Source organism: Eriocheir sinensis, chromosome 18 (assembly GCF_024679095.1).
Source record: "Eriocheir sinensis breed Jianghai 21 chromosome 18, ASM2467909v1, whole genome shotgun sequence".
NCBI classification, from domain to species: domain Eukaryota; kingdom Metazoa; phylum Arthropoda; class Malacostraca; order Decapoda; family Varunidae; genus Eriocheir; species Eriocheir sinensis.
This window is the reverse complement of record NC_066526.1, coordinates 140,554-165,902: the sequence shown is the minus strand read 5'-3', so window position 1 is coordinate 165,902 and position 25,349 is coordinate 140,554. Positions and strand designations below refer to the sequence as shown.

Below are 25,349 nucleotides of genomic sequence, written 5' to 3'. Positions count from 1 at the left end.
AGCTAAAAACTACAGTATTAAGGATGTTTTTAGTTGAAAAGCTGTGGAAGGATATGAAATTTCACAAAAAATCAGTATTAGCACTTTATAGGTGAGGGTCATTAGGTGAAGAATTTCTAACAAATTTTTGCAAAAGACAGCTGAAGTAGTTTTCTGTGATAGGGCAACATGTTTGGAAAGTCAAGGTTTCATCCATTATAGATTAAACTCTTACTCTTCCGTGGCAGGTACCGATTCATAGGCTCTGAGTCAGGCGTGCTACAGCTTCTCTACAAGGCTTCCCCTTCCTGGCGGGAGGTTGTGTGGCAGAGGAGCAGCACCACCCTGCCGGCCTGGACCATAGCAACCATAAACCTGGACGTCACGGTGGCCTCCTACGCGGTGAGCTGGCCCTGCCTGGCACCTGGAGTGTGCCACTTCCATAGTGTTCTTTGTGGGAGTTAATGACAAATGGGCTGAAGGGGATATATTAACCTGGTAGCAGCAACGGGCCTTACTTGTGGCTTTACCGCGTACCAGTGATGGGCCAAATTTTTGACTTGACGTAAACCGCCCGATATAGAGGATGCATGACCTGATCACAAATGTGTTGATATATATAATATAATGATTTGTGTGAGTGATGATTTTTTTCTCATTAATTTGCTTAAAAGAGCCTTTAAGAAACATGATCCCTGAAGCTACCGGGTTAATGGTTAATATAGTATTTGATGTTTACAAAATATTTTAAATTTCTACAAAAAGGTACTACTGTTACTTTTTTATAAGAGGATTTGTAGAAAGACTCGGTAAAACTTAGAGGTTGCTTGTCTTCCCTTTGAGTGAATGCCTCCCTCTCCTCACAGTCACCTCCTCAACCAAGTGAATATGTGAACATTGAGGATACCACTTGATATGATCCATCCACTAGACAGACCATACAAAGTAGCTCAGTTCTGTTAAAATTATCATTGACCAAAGAGCTGATCAGAATGTGTCTTCTTTCACAGCTGGAGTGGGCGGTGGAGGTGTCCGGCGTGGACTCCATCATCGTGCTGGACAACATCATGGTGTCCTCAGGGAAGTGTCCAGTTGAGGCCCTGACCTGCGACTTTGAGTATGAGGCCGGGGTCGACAAGTACTGTGGAGGTAAAGGTTTTATTTTCAATTTCAAACTTTAGCATGATGATCCATTTCCCTGGCCACTCTGCTCAACAGTGATGGAGAGTTGGGAGCAAGGTCAATTATAATCATATTTCATCAATAGAAAATAATGAAGAAACATTGAATGAAATTACATTATCTGAGGAGTTCCTGTACTTGATTTGTGGGAATAATGTGTTGCAGGCATGTTTGTGTTTTGTTATCCCCATGGCCTGGCCTCTTTGATTAAACCGTCCGCTGTGATTGGCATGGATTTCGCCTTCACTAGTAGCCTGGTAACATTTGGTCTTTCTCTGCCTCTGTGCTAAATATCCCCTCCCAAGGTGCAGGACTTTACATTTTTCTTCATAGAATTGTAGCAGCCACTTTTTTATCCATTCCTGTAGCTTGGTAAGGTCTTCTTGTAGGAAATCATCAGTCAAGGGGTTAAAAACTCCTTTGCTCTCCAGGTTATGGCAGCAGCCCGAGTGGTTTTGAATTCTTCCGAACCAGCACATCCAGGACCCCAGAGTATGCCCATGAGGACCACACCTACTGGTCCAAGTATGGTAAGTGATTGTTCATTTCTTTCTCCTTTTTAGAGAAAGGCTGACACTCTGAAAGTCTGGGGCAGCCTGGACTCATTGGTAATTGTGAATATTTTAAGCATGATGATATGATGAAACCTGTGAGAAATAATGCCATGTCCAAATCCTTTGCCCTGATGATGTATGTGAATCTTCCTCTGACTTTAACCCGTTCACTGCGGTTGTCAGGGATTTGGCCTTCACTGGTAGCCTGGTAACATATAGTCCCAGGTCTTTCTCTGCCTCTGTGGTGGATAGTGGAGTGTTTCCCATGTGGTATTGGTGTGCTGGATATCCCCTCCTAAGGTGCAGGACTTTACATTTTTCTTCATTGAATTGTAGCAGCCACTTTTTGTTCCCTTCCTGTAGCTTGGTGAGGTCTTCTTCTAGGAAATCCACAGTCAAGGGGTTAAATTGTTTTGTGTCAGAGGAGCTGCACCCTCCACTCTGCCAGTGTGAGAGTCTGCTTCTTGAGTGTGGTGAGGCAGGATGAACTCCAGACCTGAGTTCAGAGACAATATTTACTCCTGTACAGGCTATTACATTGTGGCCGACTTCAGCAAGGCCCTCTCTGGTGCTGAGTCTGCAGTCATGTATGGCCCACGCGTTCAGCCGGACTCAACGTGCTTCTCCTTCTGGTACATTTTTGACACCCCAGAAACCACCCTTCTGAGGGTCACCATTAATGGCACAAACGATATAATATTCATAGCAGAAGGTTGGTGAACTTTGCTTTGTGTGCTACTTTTTATTATTATTAAGTTATAGCTCTTGTTGTACCTCTAAGGATTTGATGTGTGAGTCAGTATTCAGCCTTGCAGGATATAAATGTAATAATAAACTGTCTTCTTAACATAGCTTTACACGGGACTGTAAGACGTATTGAACTGCTCCATTATCAGTTTTGCCCAACGCTGTGGTAATCATTTTCACTGGAGGAAACAATAACACTTTTTACAGTGGGCACGGGTGGTACATGGACACTTGGCGCCAACGAGGTTCAGGGCCTGGGCAACAATGGCAACACAGTGTTTGAGCTGTACTCTACAGCCAGCGGCATCGGCTACCTGGCCATTGATGACATAAGGATAGATACCTCTTCAGACTGCCCCATGCATGGTAAGTCAGAGTGTGTGGCTTTAGTATTGTGTCTCTTCTTTTAATTTTACTGGGCATAGCTTAACCCACCTGCTGCAATTGGCACGGACTTCACGTTCACCGGTAGCCTGATAACATATAGTCCCAGGTCTTTTTCTGCCTCTGGTGGATAGTGGAGCGTTTCCCATGTGGTATTGGTATGCTGGATATCTCCTCCCAAGGTACAGGACTTTACATTTTTCTTCACTGAATTGTATCAGACACTTTTTATTTTCTCCTGTAGCTTGGTGAGGTCTTGTAGGAAATCCACAGTCAAGGCGTTAACCCTTTCAATACGGTGATGCAGACGTCAGTGTTACAGTATGGAAAGGGTTAAGAGGAAATGGAAGAGGATTAATACTCTTCTGAACCTCTTAATTCTCTTCTAAACCTCTTAATCCTCTTCCATTTCCTCTTAAGAGGTTCAGAAGAGAATTAAGAGGAAATGGAAGAGGATTAAGAAGTTTAGAAGAGGATTAATCTTCTTCCATTTCCTCTTAACCCTTTCCATACTGTGACGCCGACGTCTACGTCACGTATTGAAAGGGTTAAAGATATTGGTATATTTTACTTCTACACTTAGTGTTTTGCTTCATTACAGTGCTGAGTTGTATGCAAATGTGGCAGCTTACTTCCATGTGGTGCCAGCAGTCATGAGGTTAACTGTACATCTCCATCAGTGAGTAGTGGTTAGCACACTCGGCTCACAGTTGAGAGAGCCCGGGTTCGATTCCCGGGCAGAGTGGAAAAATTCGGGCAGCTTTTCCGATACCCTACGCCCCTGTCCACCCAGCAGTAAATGGGTACCAGGTATTAATCGGGGGTTGTGTCCCATCTCCTGGGGTCTGTTCCCTTCTCCTATAATTCCTTCCCCCTCCTGTCTCTCTCCGGTATATGACCACAGATGTTGCGCCAACTAAACAAAACTTTCCAACTTCCATCAATGAGTGGCAGTGTCTATTTTTAATACAAATCCTCTCCCTTTACCAAGATACTGTAGTGAATAATGACAGTGATTTTAAATGATTTTCTAGGCAGGTGTGACTTTGAGAAGGACACGTGTGGCTGGAGCAACACTGGGAACCTTGAGTGGGTGTTTTCCAAGCTGCAGTGGGACGAGCTGGGGCCCCCCACGGAGACCAACCTCATGTTTGTCACTCCCTCCGAAGACCTGGTCGGCAAGAGGGCCGTGCTCACATCCTCGGTCCTCCTCCCAGACCTCAACTGTGTCAGATTTTGGTAATGCCGAGCAGCATCTTTATCTCAATATATCATTTATCAATTACTTTTAACCCATCCGCTGTGATTAGCATGGATTTGGCCGTCACTGGTAGCCTGGTAACATACAGTCCCAGGTCTTTCTCTGCCTCTGTGGTGGATGGTGGAGTGTTTCCCATGTGGTATTGGTGTGCTGGACTTTACATTTTTCTTCATTGAATTGTAGCAGCCACTTTTTGTTCCATTTCTGTAGCTTGGTGAGGTCTGACTGTAGGAAATCTGCAGGGTTTAAGGTTATCTTAGATATAGTGTAGAAATATTCCTCATAATAAAACCGTGTATTTCAAAGAACATGTATCCCCCATCATGGTGGTTTGAAGGATAAAATCATCACATTATGAGTTGACAAGTCATGTACACGTTTCTAACCTGACCAGCTGTGCATGGAGACACCTCTGGCCCCCTCTGCCCAAACCTTTCCCTCTCCTGACCTCTCCAGGAGAACACCACATGGTAAACTTGCTCTCAAGTAAAGCTCATTCATTTATACGGCCATCAAGTTCATAGCATCAGCAAGTTTAGGCTTATCAAAGAAACAAACAGAAAATTGAAAGTTAAAAGAAGTGAAGTATGTTGGCAGGCCAAGAGACACATCCACTGTTAGCTCCGGCCCACACTCTGCTGCAGGCCAGACACACCTCTCACAGTGTCTTCCATTTCTTTTCTTATGCATCTTGTGCTTGCATGTTTTGTTTGTTGTGCTTCTCTTCTTTGCTTTCACTTGGTCCTTTTTCATTTATAGCTATTATGTAGGTCATCTCTATTAACTTCCCCCACCAACACTACAAAAGGAGGATGCCTTTCACAACTTACTGTTCCTGCTCTCTGCAGGCGGATATCACAACTAAGAGCGGTTAGCTCTAGTTGGCTGTGAAGTGGCTTCTGTCAATGAGGGAAATATTTTGGTGTTGTCCAATGTGTATGTTTTCAGTGCTAACACAGTGATGTCAAGACATACCAATGTACTAAACAGGTTCAAGAAGGTTGAAGAGGCTCCTGCATCACTGAGAGTAATGGTGACCCCCGGGCCAGACTACCCCGGAGAGCACTTTGAGGACACACTGTGGGTGATGCCAGACAGTGCCATGCCGGGCTGGCAGGAGGGACAGTTCCCAATACCCAGCTACTCGGTGGACAGCCTGCAGGTGAGAAGGAAAGATGTGTTAACCCGTCCGCTACGATTGGCATGGATTTGGCCTGCACTGGTAGCCTAGTAACATGTAGTCCCAGGTCTTTCTCTGCCTCTGTGGTGGATAGTGGAGTGTTTCCCATGTGGTATTGGATACTGGATATCCCCTCCCAAGATGCTTGACTTTACATTTTTCTCCATTGCATTGTAGCAGCCAATTTTTGTTCCATTCCTGTAGCTTGGTGAGGTCTTCTTGTAGGAAATACACAGTCAAGGGTTAAAGGTACCAGCTTGACTCTTGGCATGCCCTGGTGAAGTATTTTTATTCCCTTGTGTTGTGCACTCCCCTTCAGCTCTACGTAGAGGCCGTGCGGCTTGAGGGCAGCTGGATGGGCGGCCACACCAATGGCCTGGTCCATCTGGATGATTTAGAAGTCGAGAACACTTCCCCGTGCATCCTGCTGCCCCCCGACGCCTCAGGGACCACCACCCCGCCGCCCGTCCTCACCACAGTGCCCGGTAAGGCTGCAGGGAAAGTATGAGGCCAGAAAGCTGCCTCATAAATGTGTTAATAATCCTGGTGGGCACACAGGCTATGGACCATTTAAACCGGCCACTGCAACTGGCACGGGTTTTGCCTTCACTGGTAGCCTGGTAACATATACTCCCAGGTCTTCCTCTGCCACTGTGGTGGATAGTGGAGTGTTTCCCATGTGGTATTGGTGTGCTGGATATCCCCTCCCAAGGTGCAGGACTTTACATTTTTTTCATTGAATGGTAGCAGCCACTTTTTGTTCCCTTCCTGTAGCCTGGTGAGGTCTTCTGGTAGGAAAGCCACAGTCAAGGGGTTAAGGCAGCTGTGTGTGGCTCATTAGGGTGTCCGGGTATATTTTGATCCTATAAAGTACAGTCTCCCACCTTTGCTCTCCACCTTCACTGTCCTCCTCCCCACCTTCTCCCCCTCTTCTTCATCCCTTCCTCCACTCCTCCATCCCCCCCGCCCCACACATGCTGAGGGGCAAGACTCTCAGTTTGAACTTTCACTTCAGCTCACGCCGCACACCTTCCAGACAAAACTTTTATCCCTGTGAGGCGCCGGGCCGGGCCAAACATCCAAACCATTGGCCATGTGAACCATCGCTGACCAGATGGACGGACCTTTACTATATCAGTTAATAAAACTCAGTGACTTGCATAGAGACTTGCTTGTAGGGACCCCCAGGAGTGGCACTGGAGGGTGGGCAGGCAGCATGCCCCTTGGCACATGCTTCTCAGAATTGAGATACAGGCTAGTATCACAAGACACTTCCGCTTGTCACATCAACTATTTCTAAAGGTCAAAGAGTTGGGTTCTAATAAGTGTTTTTCTAGGTTCATGCTACTGAAGAAGGGTCAAACTACCACCAGGGTCATAAAACTGTAAATGCCCTAAGGTCGTACAAAAGCCTTGTCAAATATGTGAACTTCAGAGACAAGATGTTTTAAAATACGACCCACAGACTTAGTCTACAAAAACTTAAAATTTTGAAAATCTGCTACAGGGATCAGGTCAAGTGTTAACAATTCCCTTATATATTTCTTTGTGCAAAAATATTAGGTTGATTCGGATTTTGAGTGTTATGGAAGTTTACTGTATGTTTCTGATTCAACGTATCACTGTTTGATGTGCTGGCAGTGTTTGTGGATGAAGTCTCCTGCGACTTCTCCGGCGGCGACAGCTGCGGCTGGGCCTCAGCGGCCGGGGACACTCAGTGGGTAATCATCAGCAGCAGCTCCGGGGACACCCACCATGTTGGCCCCCTCGGGGACCACACCAATGGTACTCTCAGCCTTTATTAAGATGACACAGTGCCTAGCAACTTGAAGATCTTGCCATACTCACTGGAAACTATAAATGACTAAGCAATAATAAAAAACAGAATGCCATGTAATGAAAGAAACTTGTCTTGTTCATGTAAAATGCGCCATCCATATGTGTTCTATGTGCCATCCATATGTGTTCAAAGTGCCATCCATATGTGTTCATTTAATGCTTTAATATGTATGCTGAATCCATTTCAGGTTCCCAGCCTTTCCTGAGCCTGACCCCATCCTACACCAGTGGGCCAGGCTCTGCCATCAGAAGGAGCCCAGAAATATCCTATGCACAGGTGTGAGATCTTTCCAAAACATCTTTGGGGCTGTACAGTGTTAGTCAGCGGGCCACAACTTGTCTTCTCTCTGCTTGCTTGGGGATAATTTTACTGTGCTTCACTGTAAAGACATCTATTCTTACATCATTTGATTTTTTTGTCTCCTTTTGTTTTCCGTGAACCAATTGTTGGCTGTGTGCAGCGCCTGTGCTTCCGCTGGTGGTACCACATGAGCGGCTCAGACGCTGGCAGCCTCAGCCTGCGCCTCCTCACCATGCAGGACAACACGGCCATCTGGAGCAGGACAGGATTTCAGGTAGTCAATGCAGCCTTGCTACACGTCACTTATCTTGAGCTTTGTTTATCTTTCAGTATTTTTCATCTTTACCATTTCTGGTGCTCTGCAAATTGAATTGAAGAGAATACCAAGCCCAGATGGTCTCGATGGGTCCTCAGAATCGTTTTTGTAATTGCACCAAGGTGTGGACCCTTGATCACTGCACTGCACATGTATAAACTGCTCTATATTACACCCACTGTTTACTACACTCTATGTAACCTTCATTTTATGACTTTCCTTCCACAGACTGCCTGGTGGACTGAGTCATTCTTTGGAATTGAGAGCAATGAAGCCTTTATGCTGGAGATCTGGGGCACCCAGGGAGACAACGTGCTGGCCAACCTTGCTGTGGATGACATTAAAATAAGTCCTGGCCTTTGTCCAGGTAAAAAGTATTCAGTTTATTCATCTATCTATATGTCTTTATCTCCAAAGCCCTGTTTCCTCTCGAGAACTTCCCTCAAGGGGTGGCCTGGCAGAGGTGTTTCCAACTTTCTCTGTTCTGGCACTCCCTCCCAGCCCACTCTGTCCCTTGCCTGCCAACTCCCTGCTGTGCGTCCACTCTGTTGATCAAAGTTGCTGGTGGTCTCCCGATGACACCTCCTCCTTCAATCTTGCCGTCATATTCTCTCTCCACAAAGTCATCCTTATTTTGAATCTTATCACATGTCCACATCATCTCAGAGCAGCATGCTTCACCCGTCCAACCATTTCACAGTCCACACACAGCCCTTACTGTTCCACCCGCATCAAATGTCTCATACCTGCTTCCATTGCCTCCTCCACTTCACCACATGCACCTCCCACACAGCTCAGCTCCCCTGCACATACTTGTAATTATGCTGTTCCACTTCCACCTCTGTGACAAGAGGGAGGTGTGAGGATAATACTAATTTTTATATTCCTTTTTTAGCCCAAACTCACACTTGTTCCTTTCATAACCTTCTCCCACCACCATCACTGCCCTTTTCTTTATCTTGCCTCCCCGTGTTTATTGATCACTTTTAAGTCTGTTCATTGGTCCACATTATTCCTGCCTTGTCCTCAGAGAATCTCGACACCCTGAGCAGCGAGGGAGTTCTGTGCACCTTTGAGCAGGGCAGCAGCTGTGGCATGCAGGACCCGGGCAACAAGTGGACTGTTGCTCAGTCTTCTGCTCAGGACCACACAACAGGCACTGACCAAGGTAATGGGCCACTGCTCACACTTACATTCAAGGACAGGAGAGTGAAGCAAACAGTTAGTACTTCATGCACATACTAATACCACATTGATTCTGTGTATGACAGCAATCTGCCTTTAAAGCTCAAGTAAATGCAGCCAAAGAAAATACAGCCTTATGGAATGGTGTCCGGGGTAGGTGTGATGAAGGACCAAGGCGAGGCCTGGCCATTCACTTTCTCTTTTGATCCACGGATCTATAAAATGACATTCTAATATGCAGGTCTCCGTAAACTGTTATAATGTGTTAATTTTTTTTTTTTTTTCATGAAAGAAAGTCTTTTATTTCTTAAAGAGGCTTACCTTTGGTCCAGGTCATGTTTGTGAGCTGCGGGGCGGCGGCAGCAGCAGCAGCACGGCTCGTCTGGAGTCACCGCTCATCACCGTGGGCGTTTATAAGTGCGTCAGGTTTTATTACTGGATTGAAGGAACAGAGGAAGCATCTTTGACAGGTGAGGTCAAGCTGTGGTGTGCAGGACTGTTGGCTTGGCTCTTTTACCTCTTGTTGACTTCTCCCACTGGACATTTTAGGCAGCTGCCTGAGGTGAAGATAATTGTTTGCAGGAGGATGAGAACAGGAAAAGTAACAAAGAGAAGGAAAAGGAGGAGGTAGAGGAGGAGTTAAAATGCTATGCTGTGTTAACCACATGAAGAATGTGCTTATGGGAAATAACATCATCAATGATGAACGTGATCAAGAACATGATCATGACAGTGGTCAGCCCCTCATGCTCAGATAATGTATTGCTTCTGTGGGCAGCCTTGGCAGCCACCATGCCTGCCTCAGTACAAGGTGTCACCAGTGTGGGAGTGTGTGTCTGTGGGCACCCTTGGCTGCTGCCACCATGCCTGCCCCAGTACAAGGTGTCACCAGTGTGGGAGTGTGTGTCTGTGGGCACCCTTGGCTGCTGCCACCATGCCTGCCCCAGTACAAGGTGTCACCAGTGTGGGAGTGTGTGTCTGTGGGCAGCCTTGGCTGCTGCCACCATGCCTGCCCCAGTACAAGGTGTCACCAGTGTGGGAGTGTGTGTCTGTGGGCACCCTTGGCTGCTGCCACCATGCCTGCCTCAGTACAAGGTGTCACCAGTGTGGGAGTGTGTGTCTGTGGGCACCCTTGGCTGCTGCCACCATGCCTGCCTCAGTACAAGGTGTCACCAGTGTGGGAGTGTGTGTCTGTGGCACCTTGGCTGCTGCCACTTGGCTGCTGCCACCATGCCTGCCTCAGTACAAGGTGTCACCAGTGTGGGAGTGTGTGTCTGTGGGCACCCTTGGCTGCTGCCACCATGCCTGCCTCAGTACAAGGTGTCACCAGTGTGGGAGTGTGTGTCTGTGGGCAGCCTTGGCTGCTGCCACCATGCCTGCCTCAGTACAAGGTGTCACCAGTGTGGGAGTGTGTGTCTGTGGGCACCCTTGGCTGCTGCCACCATGCCTGCCTCAGTACAAGGTGTCACCAGTGTGGGAGTGTGTGTCTGTGGGCACCCTTGGCTGCTGCCACCATGCCTGCCCCAGTACAAGGTGTCACCAGTGTGGGAGTCAGCAGTAATCAGTGTTTATTCCTGGGGCTGTGTAACAGGCTTATTTTTGGCTGAATATTCACTGAAGCTTCGAGCATATGTAAGAAAAAGAGTGTAAGATTTAGTGCTAATTATAATAGTGCTGTGCTGAAATTTAAACCATTTCTACAATACTTTATTTAAACAAATGAATCTTGACTGTATACGTTTATCACAGTGTCTTTGGAGAGGGAGGGCGGCATCCCAGTGGGTGACGGCATGGCGCTGGTCAGGATGGGAGAGCCACGCTGGAGGCCGGCTGTCATTGGTCTTCATAGAATCTTTGACGAAAAAATAAAGGTTAGACTTGGTGCTGCACCTGCACACCTGGATGTGTGGCAGGCTCACAGGTGTGATGAAGCTCACTGGGTGGTGTGTGGCAGGCTCATAGGTGTGATGAAGCTCACTGGGTGGTGTGTGGCAGGCTCATAGGTGTGATGAAGCTCACTGGGTGGTGTATGGCAGGCTCATAGGTGTGATGAAGCTCACTGGGTGGTGTGTGGCAGGCTCATAGGTGTGATGAAGCTCACTGGGTGGTGTGTGGCAGGCTCATAGGTGTGATGAAGCTCACTGGGTGGTGTGTGGCAGGCTCATAGGTGTGATGAAGCTCACTGGGTGGTGTATGGCAGGCTCATAGGTGTGATGAAGCTCACTGGGTGGTGTGTGGCAGGCTCATAGGTGTGATGAAGCTCACTGGGTGGTGTGTGGCAGGCTCATAGGTGTGATGAAGCTCACTGGGTGGTGTGTGGCAGGCTCATAGGTGTGATGAAGCTCACTGGGTGGTGTGTGGCAGGCTCATAGGTGTGATGAAGCTCACTGGGTGGTGTGTGGCAGGCTCATAGGTGTGATGAAGCTCACTGGGTGGTGTGTGGCAGGCTCATAGGTGTGATGAAGCTCACTGGGTGTTGTGTGCAGGCTCATAGGTGTGATGCAGCTCACTGGGTGGTGTATGGCAGGCTCATAGGTGTGATGAAGCTCACTGGGTGGTGTGTGGCAGGCTCATAGGTGTGATGAAGCTCACTGGGTGGTGTGTGGCAGGCTCATAGGTGTGATGAAGCTCACTGGGTGGTGTGTGGCAGGCTCATAGGTGTGATGAAGCTCACTGGGTGGTGTGTGGCAGGCTCATAGGTGTGATGAAGCTCACTGGGTGGTGTGTGGCAGGCTCATAGGTGTGATGAAGCTCACTGGGTGGTGTGTGGCAGGCTCATAGGTGTGATGAAGCTCACTGGGTGTATGGCAGGCTCATAGGTGTGATGAAGCTCACTGGGTGGTGTGTGGCAGGCTCACAGGTGTGATGAAGCTCACTGGGTGGTGTGTGGCAGGCTCATAGGTGTGATGAAGCTCACTGGGTGGTGTATGGCAGGCTCATAGGTGTGATGAAGCTCACTGGGTGGTGTGTGGCAGGCTCATAGGTGTGATGAAGCTCACTGGGTGGTGTGTGGCAGGCTCATAGGTGTGATGAAGCTCACTGGGTGGTGTGTGGCAGGCTCATAGGTGTGATGAAGCTCACTGGGTGGTGTGTGGCAGGCTCATAGGTGTGATGAAGCTCACTGGGTGGTGTGTGGCAGGCTCATAGGTGTGATGAAGCTCACTGGGTGGTGTGGCAGGCTCATAGGTGTGATGAAGCTCACTGGGTGGTGTGTGGCAGGCTCATAGGTGTGATGAAGCTCACTGGGTGGTGTGTGGCAGGCTCATAGGTGTGATGAAGCTCACTGGGTGGTGTGTGGCAGGCTCATAGGTGTGATGAAGCTCACTGGATCCTGGCTGTAGAGAGTCGGAGTGTAAGGTCCTTCCTGCACAGTGCGAGTGCAGTGCTTCATCATGTGACAGCTCATAGATGCAGGACAGACTGCCTCAGTGAGTGGACAAAGATGCTACTTGCAGTGAGGATAACGTTTTAAACGATATGTTTATTTACTAAGTTAGTGGTTTGGTAAATATATGGCAGTGTGTATGGTGAAACACACACACACACACACAACAGCAGTTTGCCAGCAATTTTAACTTTGTGTTTCCCTCAAACCTTCAGGTTGTGTTTACCGGAAGTGTTGGGCCAAACCAGGACACGGTGATAGCCCTGGACGACATGCTGATGACGTCCGACGATTGCACCCCAGAACTGTCCGTGCAGTGCTCCTTTGTCAACACCACCTGCCTGTGGACCAATGACCCGCAGGGACTCCAGTGGTTCTCCTCAGACTCCTACACCGACCACACTCTCAATGGCCCAGCAAGCTCTGAACTAAAAGGTATGGTGGGAAGTGTTCTGCTGCAGCGTGTGGGGAGAGCAGTGGTGGGGTGTGGCCCTCACTTCACCTCACTTCACTTCACTGCTGTCTTCTCTGACTTGTGGCTTCTGCCTCTGAGTCAGGATAAGGAGCACACTGCTCATAGAGGAAGCGAAATGTTGATGAAGTGAAAATAATTGTGATGAATATGAAGATGCAAATAATAGTGTCTATTTGCTTGCTTTCAGAGCACTACGCCATATTTGACATTGTGCCGCACCACGAGCCAGGCTCCACGGCGCGCCTCAGCAGTCCCACCATAACAAAGTCATCCCTCGGCACATTCTTTTGCTTCTCCTTCACATACGCAGTGAGTGTCTGGTGCTGTGTGGATGTGCTTGCAGCTTTCACTGTGCAGATGCTAAACACAAATCCTCAGTTTTAATACTACTAGAGAAAAGTTGAGGTCATATATAATGATCACATCCTCAGTATATTTTTCTCTTCGCAAGGCCTGCTGTGACCATGGGGGTATTCTGTCCGTCATCATGGTGGATGTCGCCACCAACAACGAAACCTTGCTGTGGCGGCTGCCGATAACTAGTGAACACGCTGACTCAAAATGGCACGTTGGTCAGGCACAGATTGAGGTGAGCTGATGCAACACCAAATGGAATCCTGCTGCCTTGCTTCAAGTTTGCCAAGTGTTTTCGTTCCTCCTATTTATTTCTTGGCAGCTCTCTAGTCATCTAACATTGCTAGTAAAAAGTTCTGTCTCTGATCTTAACCCGTCTGCTGTGATTGGCATGGATTTGGCTTTCTCTGGTAGCCTGGTAACATATAGTCCCAGGTCTTTCTCTGTCTCTGTGGTGGATAGTTGGTGTGCTGGATATCCCCTCCCAAGGTGCAGGACTTTACATTTTTCTTCACTGAATTGTAGCAGCCACTTATTGTTCCATTCCTGTTGCTTGATGATGTCTTCTGGTAAGAAATGTGCAGTCAAAGGGGTTAATTGTGTATTAGGCTTTGCCCTGCATTGCTTATTTGGCTCCCTTATAGACTACCTCTTCCACCATAGGGGAGTGTTGATGATCTTGTTTTCTCTTAGGATAACTTAGGGAAGTGTGTGCCTTTCAGGACACGCCCGACAACTACGTCCTGGTGGTGCAGGGGGAGGTGTGGGACGGCCGCGAGGGCTACCTGGCCTTCTGGAACACACAACTGCATGAAACTGTGAGCTGCCCCAGTAAGTTGGCAGCTGGAAGAGCAAACTGTTGCTCAGAAGTTTATACTCATTACGTAGAACCTATTTAAAACCTTGTAATGAATAAGTAAGCTGTTTTTCAAAATAGGGTTATTAGATTTGACAGTGATGGTGGAATGATGACAATGAGTGTAGCACAAAGCACAGGGTGATTCTCTTGCTCCAAATCCCTGGCTCCTTAGCTCCGAGTTTGGAGACACTCTGTCCTGCTGGAGACAGCACTCCAGGGTGGCTCAGATACTGAGGAGACTACGAGAATGAGAAGACTTGGATAAAATTTACATAGATTTTCATAGATATTCAGACCACACAGACCCTATGGTCCAGACTAGGGGGTCTGTCCTCAAACCCTAAGTGAAATTACATCAAATAAAATGCCACCAAGACTTTGTGTTTCTAATTCAGCAAATATTGAGTTGAAGGAAGTGGCGATCAGGCTTGCTTTTCAATGAATCCATAATATCGCACTGGACCAGTGGACTGCAGCAGCTGGAACAATGCTGAGTGGAGGAGAATGAGCACGCAATCCCTTTCCAGCGAGGCCAGAGGATGCCGCCCCGGAGCCAGCGTCCCACCAGCCTCCAGCCAGCCTTGCCTCACAGCTGGCTGACTCCTCCACCTTTTCCTGTGACTTCGAGGATGCCGCCAGGCCCACCTGTGACTTTGTGCAGGATGACAATGGAGTCTGGCAGCACGTTAGTGCAGCCAACCCGCCAACATCCTACACCCCTGTAGCTGACAACACCCTCAAAAACAGTGAGTGGAAAGGGATTTACTTTTTGTTTATTATCTTAATGAACCCTGTGCTGTAAAGTGCTAGGCAAGTAGACATGACTTAAAAGTCACACTTTCCTTGTCACTGGACCAGTGCAGGAAGGTCCCTTGTTTGATGGTTTGTTATTTGACATTCCGTTCCTTCAACAGTAACATTTTTTTTACCTTTTTTTGTTGTTATACCATGAAATCCTGGCCACTTCAACGCTTCACTCTTCAGACTCCTGCCTGGCCACCAGCTGTTTGGTCCAGCTGGCCAACCACCTGGTCAACATCAGCAAACCCTTATTCATTCTTCATTCATTCATTCCTTATTCCCTTATTCTTATTCATGTGTTGAGCCCTGCTCTGTGTCTCTGTCAGGCTCTGGGCACTACATCACAGCTGCATACCCAGCACTACAAAGGGGCCAGGCAACAGCCCGCCTCAGGTCTCCCGAACTGGACTCCAACCTGGACTACTGCGTCACCTTCTTCCTGCACCACGTGGGGGACAGCCCTCCGCCAGTCACTGTGTATGCCGAGGTGAGTGAGGAACGGGCTCCAGCAGAGGCAGGTGTGGCGTGGCCATAGCTCATGGAAGTTGTGCTCAAAAGAGAGAGATTGAAATTAAGACCAATGAAATTTGTTTTCTTTTCTGTTAGCGATGTACTGAAGACAAAAGCAAGATGGTTGTAGACTCATAGTGGAGTTTAGCAAAGCAGTGCCGGTTTGCTTCATGTATAACTTACTTTACCAACATTTGGTGTCCTGAATCAGATCCATTGACCTTCTACCTCTCACTCTTGACATTTTCCCATTACTGCCTCAGAGGCCTTTTAACCTGTCCGCTGCGATTGGCACGGATTTGCCCTTCACTGGTAGCCTGGTAACATATAGTCCCAGGTCTTTTTCTGCCTCTGTGGTGGATAGTGGAGTGTTTCCCATGTGGTATTGGTATGCTGGATATCCCCTCCCAAGGTGCAGGACTTTACATTTTTCTTAATTAAATTGTAACAGCCACTTTTTGTTCCATTCCTGTTGCTTGGTGAGGTCTTCTGGTAGGAAATCCACAGTCAAGGGGTTAAGGTGTACCCGGCTCATCATGGAGGTGACTGTCTCGGGACTGGGGGCACACCTTCAATGCATTTTGTCTCCTCCTTGTGCTAAAAAGCCATGGTTCAGTCACGCTTGTTCCTGTGCCATGCAGGACAGAGAACCAGCTCACTAAGGGTGCCTCAGCCTTCACATTCATGTCAACTCCATCTTTACATTTCTGGGAGGAATTGAGCCAAATCTTTTCTTGCCAAGTCTAATTCTTCCAGAGACTTTTGGGATCTAATCAAAAATATCTCTAACGATCTTACTTCATTCTCCCTCTGCCTCCACAATGGCCATTATTAAAATTCTTAACCTGGTAGCAGCGGGGATCATGTTTCTTAATGGTCCCTCTAAGCGAGAAAAATGAGAAAAAATCATCACTCACACAAACCATTTCATAATATGTATCAAAGCATTTGTGATCAGTTTATGTATCATCTGTTTTTGGGGTTAAATCATGACACAAATTTGGCCCATCGCTGCTACATGGTAAAGCCACAAATTTGGCCCGTCGCTGCTACATGGTAAAGCCACAAATTTGGCCCGTCGCTGCTACATGGTAAAGCCACAAATTTGGCCCATCGCTGCTACATGGTAAAGCCACAAATTTGGCCCATCGCTGCTACATGGTAAAGCCACAAATTTTGCCCGTCACTGCTACATGGTAAAGCCACAAATTTGGCCCGTCGCTGCTATATGGTAAAGCCACAAATTTGGCCCGTCACTGCTACATGGTAAAGCCACAAATTTGGACCGTCGCTGCTACCGGGTTAACCCTTACATTACGGCGATCGTATGTATAAGTGAGCTACCACACGCCCCACCCGTACAGGGATCATATATATAATCATCACACTCTACGCTCCCTACGTTTCAAATATACCGCCAGTTCTTGACTCAGAAGAATGGTGGAGGCATCTGGCATCCGTACACACTCTCATTCATCTCAGCGCGTGCCCTACCGAAGGCCATAGATCATTTTCCACTTTTGCTCGGAATACAATTCATGTCTCGTGACGCGTCAAGCAGGTCCTCTGCTCCGGGTGGAAGTAGAGCGCGGGCGAATCAAAGTGACAGCGACTCTGATGACTGCTATGGTAGTGACATTGACAGAGAAGGGAGGGGCAAGGAGAGAGAGAGAGAGAGAGAGAGAGAGAGAGCGAGTGGGGTGCTTCCTTGCAATGCATCACGGCCACGAGAAAATGCGCAATATTTTCGGCTGTCATAACTTTTTTATTATTATTAGGAGAGAAGTTTTATTACAGCACCACATATACTAGATGAATGTACAATTATTGCAAAGAAGAAAGACACCATTTCCACCTCTTTTTAATGTCTAAATTTTCCCCGTGCACACCATCCAGAGAAATATATCGCCACCCTTACTCCAAGGGTTAATGATGATGTTTTCTATGCCCTCTCTGGCCTCCATCCTCAGAAGGCTGATGGACCTGATGGAGGGCTTCCCTGCTTCTCAAACTCTCTATGTGCAGGCTTTTACAGTGGGCAGGAGATGCAACACAAGACTGGGCCTGAGAATGTTTGCCCAATGTAAAATAGATGTGTGTTGTAGACTAATGGAGTAGTTAAATCAAGTGAAAGAGAATGGTGAATAGAAGTCAGTGTTTTGAGCAGTAGTTGTTTCCCCTCAGGCGTGGGATGGCCCGTCCCAGGAGACATTGCTGCACTTACAAAACCCAATGAAAGACATGTGGGTGCTGGTGGAGAGGGAGGTGGCAGCTGGAACCATTGACGGCCCCTTCTTCATTGCCATCGACGCCGTGGTCGAGGAAACACAGGACGGAGATGCTTCCATTGATGACTTGAAGGAAAGTGTTGAGGCATATACTTTGGACTTGGTAGCTAGCAAAAGTCAAGGTGGTTGTTGTAATATTACTTTACTTTCATAACAAATATGAAATACGTAATGGCCTTCAGCATTTCTCTGACAGCAACACCGTGGACCTCTTGCCATATTAACCTGTCTGCTGCAATTGTCAGGGATTTGGCCTTCACTGGTAGCCTGGTAACATACAGTCCCAGGGCTTTCTCTGCCTCTGTGGTGGATAGTGGAGTGTTTCCCATGTGGTATTGGTGTGCTGGATATCCCCTCCCAAGGTGCAAGACTTTACATTTTTCTTCATTAATTTGTAGCAGCCACTTTTTGTTCTATTCCTGTAGCTTGGTGAGGTCTGACTGTAGGAGGTCCTCAGTCAAGGGGTTAAAAAATATTATATGACTGACATGAAGGGTGTGGCCTCAACAGGTGATGGACTCCAGGTGCCCTCGGGAAGAAGACCTGTCCTGCTCCTTCGACCTGGGCCTCTGCGGGTTCCTGCAGGAGGAGGAAGCAGATGACCTGGACTGGCTGTGGCACGACGGGTCTGGCATCGATGATCCCTACCTGCCCGCAGAGACAAAGCAACACACTCACTACATTTACCTGGACACCACAGCCCCAGAGGTACTCTTACATTTTCTGTTACTTGCTCGGTGCAAAATTTATGTTCTTTGCAGCATTGTTCTACTCCTTTGATATTAATGCAGATACATGGCACTGAATGCTGGCCAAGTTACTGAAGGCTGTTAGTTGATAAAAAGTATCAGAGCCACGGAGCTTGTAATGAAAGGAAGTGAAAGACCAACTTTCTAAGCCAATGACCTACTGCTAATCCATGGCCAGGAAATTATAAAAATGGGAACTATTAGTATTGAGGTGGGTGTCGTTGGTGCAATGGGATGTGTTCAGTGTAAAGTGTTAAAAGAAAGTCTTGGAGTATTTCCAGGCAGTGTGAGTGAGAGAGGGAGTGAGGCCGGCAAGGCTAGAGTGCACAGAAAGTGTGGACTCTTTGTTAGTCACTCGCCTGAGGCACAAAAAGAATATTGACAAAAGATGGGCAGTTACTGTGATGGTGGTGGTGGTGGTGACAGTGGTGGTGTTGATGAGTTAAGTGGTGTTTGCAGCGCTCCTCTGCTGTGATCTACACCACTGAGTACCGCCTGGCCGAGCCTCACTGTGCCAGCTTTGCGGTGCATCTCCACTCCCAGCTGCGACAGACGGCCTTGCTACAAGTCTATAACGTGGGCGAGGGAACCATTGAGGAGGGTTTGCTGCTGCTGCATGAGAATGATGACCTGGGCATTGACTGGGCCCTTCTGCAGGTATTTCAAGGGGGCTGAGCCTTGTGGCAAAATTACATCAACTTCTATTGAACCAGATGCCATTTACAACATATATATATTTTTTATTTGAAGACATTTCTCATATTCATCAATAAGAATTTTAATTTTTACTCATAATTCTTTCCCTCCAAAGATACCCCTGGAGCCATCACAAAAGCCATTCCGCCTGGCCTTCCGAGGAGTCATCGGGGAGAATATGGACAACTCCTACTCAACCTTTGCTCTTGATGACGTAAGACTAACACCGGGAGCCTGCAACGCCCCGGCATCCTGCTCCTTTGACCTCGACATGTGTGGCTGGAATTTGGACGGCGAGATAGACTGGGAGCTGGCCGGGCCTGGGGAGGTGTCTGTCTCCACCCGGCCCTATGCTGACTGCACCCTCAGAGACAATGATGCAAGTTAACCCTACTCATGCTGCATCTTACTCATAATTACTTTAAACACCTGTGTGCTGCTCCTGTGTTGTTTAGGACCAAAGAAAGACAGGTAGATGCATTAGTTAGAGAGATAAATATTGATTCAAAGTGAAAAAGTGACTGAAACAATGAAAGCCCAGTAATTTATATTTTAAAGTTAGACACTGAAGTATCAACGGACCTCCATGCCCTTGTTACTGTGGGTCAGGGCAAATTTGGGCCCAGGGTGTGGAAGGCTCAGTGTGGGCTGTCTTACCCCTGTGTCCTTGTTACTGTGGGTGGTCAGGGTTTGGGCCCAGGGTGTGGAAGGCTCAGTGTGGGCTGTCTTACCCCTGTGTCCTTGTTACTGTGGGTGGTCAGGGTTTGGGCCCAGGGTGTGGAAGGCTCAGTGTGGGCTGTCTTACCCCTGTGTTCTTGTTACTGTGGGTGGTCAGGGTTTGGGCCCGGGGTGTGGAAGGCTCAGTGTGGGCTGTCTTACCCCTGTGTTCTTGTTACTGTGGGTGGTCAGGGTTTGGGCCCAGGGTGTGGAAGGCTCAGTGTGGGCTGTCTTATTAATCTTTCCCTCATCTTCTAGTTCTCTTAATCTATTGAGATCTTAGTTTCATTTTCCTTGGTGGTTAAACAGAAATTGTGGTTCCTTATAATTGTGTTGTTGTGTTATGTGTTTCTTTAACTTTGATGTCAATCATTTTGAAGTAATTGCAGGAGTGAAACTTTATTATTATTATTATTTTTTCAGGGAGGCTTTCTGTATGTGGAGGCCAATGAACACTTATCATACAGGACAGCCAGCGTGCGGAGCCAAATCCTTCCCGCCCTCAATGTGGAGAACTGCCTCACATTCTGGTACCACATGTAAGCCACTGTGTTGTGCACCATTTCACCACATACCAGATGGGTTTTAAAGGAAGATTTAAAACATTATTATACAAAAATATTAAATTTATAAAGAATTCAGTTTTCCATACCACATTGACACACCCCTATTTTAAAGAGCACGGTATCAAAAGTTTTAGTTATGGTGCTACGGGACTCCTAAGAATATGGTATTTAATGTTCTCAGATACGGAGCCTTTGGGACTCGCCTGAGAGCACGTATGCTCCAGGTTAATGATGCCATATACACTGAGCTTTGGGAGATTGTTGTAAATGACTCCACCTGGGACAGTGGATGGAAATTCGCCTCTACTCCATTCTCCTTACAGAAAAAGTTTTGGGTGAGTCTTTCCCTTAAGTGTAAGTACTGTGTGCCTGCAGCAAGACAAGGTTCTGGCAACTAGGTGCCCTCTTCTTCCCTCAAAGGGAATTTCCAGAGTGAAAAAGTTGTAAAAACTATGGGTAAAGAGATCAGCAGATTGGTTGATAGATAGATAGAGAAAAGATTCAATATGCTTGCCTCTTTCTCCCAGTGATTCCAGTGTGTATGAACGTGAAAGTACAATTTCTTCTCAATGGATGCAAACTTTGGGATCTTTGATGAACTGAAATATTTGATAGCATTGATGTCACTCTATAGCAAAGTTCTGTTAGAAGTGTGACTGCATGGGTTGAGTTTCCTGGAGGTTCCTGTGGATGGTGGAGGAATGCCTCATGTGGATCCATTATGTTGCAGCTAAAACTTGAGGCTTACCTCGGGTCTGGGTTCATGGGAGATGTTGCCGTGGATGACGTCGTTGTGGCCTCGGGAGGATGTGCCGTCCACCCCAAGGAGGCGGCAAGGAACGCCACCTACGTCAGCCCGGCCTCACGCACGTACACAGAGCTACCGCCCACTACCCCTGCCCTGGGCCCCTACGACTGCTTCTTTGAAGTGGATCTCTGCTCTTGGTCAAGCTCAGTTGGTGAGGTAAGAATACGCCCACTCACTCAGCCTCACGGATCACAAAGTACTGGAGGATCTTTACATTTAGGTATTCCTTGTCTCAGAGAGTCCCACTGTGTCTACCTCTTGCCTTCTGAGCTCACTCTCTAGGTGAGGCAGTTGGTGATCTTCCAAGTGGAGTAAGAGTTATGGTCATGTTAATAAAATCAACTTTTGCATTGTTAGGTGGTAACTTTGGGCTTGGTTGTGGACCTGGAAGGGAATACCCATAAATACATGTATTTTAATGCAGGCTAGAATGAACAAGTGACATCCAAGAACCACTTATGCTTGTTCTAGCATAGCCAATAGTGAACTGAGGCTTTGCTAAATATACTTTGTTGGAGAAATGCATTGAAGATTATCTTACACCAATACGAACTGAAAACCCTTCTGTGACTTTATACCTTCAGTGAGGTGAGTCTTTGCATGGTATTAGGGACAGTATTATGATCATAACCAGTGTGAGGGCCAGAGCCACAGTGCTTGCAGGGTGTGTGATGACCATGCAGTGTGGCCATGAATGGAGCCATTGTATGGTATTAGGGACAGTGTTTTGATGACAACCAGTGTGAGGGCCAGAGCCACAGTGCTTGCAGGGTGTGTGACGACCATGCAGTGTGGCCCGTAACACTGAATGAACTTTTCTCTTTGAGCCTTGAATGCTTCCCTCAACACCTGTCTCTGCCCCTTCCCTGTGTGGTGAGGATGAGATGTGGCTCCATGAAAACTTTGAGCTGTGGATATTGATAATCATTTTTTGCAGGGCACAGGGAATCAAATGCAGTGGACACAACACGAAGCAGATGAAACCTCTGAGGGTGAGTCCATTTAGTCTTGTTAATGATGATTCACACAGTGCATTATACACCTGAATTTGGAAGCTATTACTCGTAAGAGAAAGCAATGTTCCAGTGAAGTGGATAGTGTTAGAAGGGGGAAGCTGCTGCTGTGCCACCATTCTGTGCTGCTGTACTGAGGGGTTGAAGGAAGGTTAGGAATGATGCACCAAGGCCACTGAGTCTTGGTTCTGGCCTTGCTCTGTGGAAGCAAAATGATTGGCTCACTATTAACCCGTCCGCTGTGATTGGCACGGATTTGGCCTTCACTGGTAGCCTGGTAACATATACTCCCAGATCTTTCTCTGCCTCTGTGGTGGATAGTGGGGTGTTTCCCATGTGGTATTGTTGTGCTGGATATCCCCTCCCAAGGTACAGGGCTTTACATTTTCTTCATTGAATTGTAGCAGCCACTTTTTGTTCCACTCCTGTAGCTTGGTGAGGTCTGACTGTAGGATATTTGCAGTGAAGGCATTAAGAGATGAGGTACACTGTAGAAGGACAAGTATAATGCTTCCTTACCATCATTCATAGTGTGTTTTTTCTATGTCTGGTGATGCCAATGACGTGTACATTGCTTCCTCATTACCTTTCGTGTTGTGGCATGCCTATGTTTGCTATATATGGGCAGGAAACAGTAAGTGTAAATGAAAGGAAATTATCCAGACTGCACACTTTTTTCTTTCCCTCCAGGTGGCTTTGCCCTCCTTGACGTGAGTGGGGAGGTTGTGCAGGGCTCGCGTGGGGTTCTCAGGTCCCTGGAGGTGTCTGCGGTCAAGGCTGCCTGTTTGTCCTTCTCCTACCTGCTTTCTGGGCCTCATGAACTCACCATCATTCTGGAGGTTAGTATTCTTTTCCATACAGTACATATGTAGAGTACTGAAACCATATCCACTTTAAATACAATGGATCCATTAAGCCTACAAATTGTCACTAAGGCTAGAAAGGGTACATCTTCAAAGTGTATGTGTAATATTAGTTTGACCAAGATGATCAAGGAATTGTTAGTGTTGGTGATGCTAGTGATGATACTCTCATGTGTGCTCAGGGTGGGGGCACCCTGACGGAGGTGTGGACCCGCCTGGGACCAGTCAGTGACACGTGGCAGGAGGGACAAGTTACCGTGGCCTCGGACGTCGTGTTCTTCATCTTGGTGGGGGGCGTGAGGGGAAACACTCCCAACGGGCGCATTGGCCTGGACAGCGTGGTGCTCACCCTGGAGCCCTGCAAGATACCAGGTGAGGGAAGGCAACTCTCTCAAGGTCTTGTGGCTCTCAGGCTCCCACGTCTCAATGACTGGAACATGGTAGCTCAAACTGTTTAGCCAGGGTTGAGTAGGGGGCTTTGTGGTGCAGTGGTTAGCACACTCGGCTCACAACTGAGAGAGTCCGTGTTCGATTCCCAGGCGGAGTGGAATATTTTCGGCGGCTTTTCCGATACCCTACGCCCCTGTCCACCCAGCAGTGAATGGGTACCAGGTATTAATCAGGGGTTGTGTCCCGTCTCCTGGGATCTGTTCCCTTCTCCTATAATCCCTTCCCCTCCTGTCTCTCTCCGGCATATGACCACAGATGTTGTGCCGAGTAAACCAAACTTTCCAACTTTTCCAGGGTTGAGTAAGGAAGAAATTCACAGCCATTTAATAAAAAAAATGGACTGCATGTTTTTCCAGACTGAGATTCTGCCTCACTCAGCTGCCAGGAACACCAGACTTTTTCAACAACAAATAAAGTCATTGTGTGTTCAAAGAGTGTACTTGTAAACTTAGGTTTAGTTTTATTTTTCAATCATTTTAATTATTTGTGAAATTATTTACACCTTGGTCATCATCAGATCTTGCATGTACCTATGCTATATTGCACCTTTTAGCATTTACTTAATATTTTTTCAATAGTAAATAAAGTGTATTTTTCAAAGTATTTTAAACTGATGTTCAATTATATATCACCAATTTGCTTGCCTGCGCCTCATCCTGGCATGTAGTCCCTCCGGGGAGCTGCTGTCCAGGCTGCAAGGCTTTACCTCACTAGGTCTGTTCTTAATGCTGTTAGATTAGAAAAGAAAAAAAACTGAAGTTAAATTCATATAATAAAAGTTAGTGAAGTAGCAATTAGCACTGTTTCTGTTAATTTTTTTAGAGGTTTGGTGGTGTAGTGTTAGCAAAAAGACTTTAGTTAGTGTATTAGCGGTTAGTGAAGGTGATCTCTGAGCTGCCTGTGCCAGCCACTGGTGAAGATACGTCCAACATCAACATCATTGCAGAGGGCGACTGTGACTTTGAAAATAAGAAGACCTGCGGCTGGCAGATGGAGCCTGCCCACTACAACGGCCCCTCCTGGCAGTGGTGTGATGGGCAGTCCTCCGTGGCTGACCACACCACGGACACAGTGGCCGGGCACATGCTTCGTGCCACCAACACCTTCAACAGTAGCACCCACAACAGAGCCGTCACGTACTCACCATTCCTGATGTCCTACGACACGTCCTGCATCAGGTGGGTGCTGTCTTGTGCTGAGTGACTGTTTTGTACACGTATTTTACTGAACAATTTAAGTCTTCATTAGTGACACTAAGAGTTATAAAAGAGTCTAATATGTTGCTGATGTGGCAGGTTCTTCTACTATGCTCACCAAGGGATTGATGCTGAGCTCAGAGTCTTCTACGTTGAGATGAATGTTGACGGCTTCATAGATCTGGTAAGTACACCAACAAAAGGGAAAAAATAGTACCCAAGACATTCAGCAGCCAACGGAAAGTGGAGCATCAGGACCCCAACAGTCAGTACAGAAAGGCTGTGTAGTAAAGAAGGTGAAAAGGAAGTGTTTGATGGTTAAGTTGTACCATTGCTAACAACTCTAGGCAAGACATGGGCATGGGCTGAGTCTAGGATAAAAAATACAAGCAGCAAAAAATAACTATTTCAAGAACTCTCATTAACAGGAACACAATCAAGAGCAACGAAAACTTGTTCATAAACTTTGCCGGATCTTGTAAAAACAAGTAAAATATTATGGTGTAACTCGTGGTTCTCAAAGTGTGTTCCGGGAACCCCAGAGTTCCGGGATGAGGTTTGAAGGGTTCCATGGCAAAAGATTATACATATTCAACGAAAGGCTAGTTTTTTGCCAAACAGTGGTTGACAGGACCTCAGTGGACAGAGCACTTGCCTGCCATTCTGGTGGAAGGGGCTGAAATCCCTCCCA

General features: G+C 47.1%; 1 pseudogene; it reads left to right on the top strand.

The window, feature by feature from the left end:
- The window catches only part of LOC127000187 (MAM and LDL-receptor class A domain-containing protein 2-like), a 156,334-nt pseudogene that overhangs the window by 37,984 nt on the left and 93,001 nt on the right, over positions 1 to 25,349 (top strand).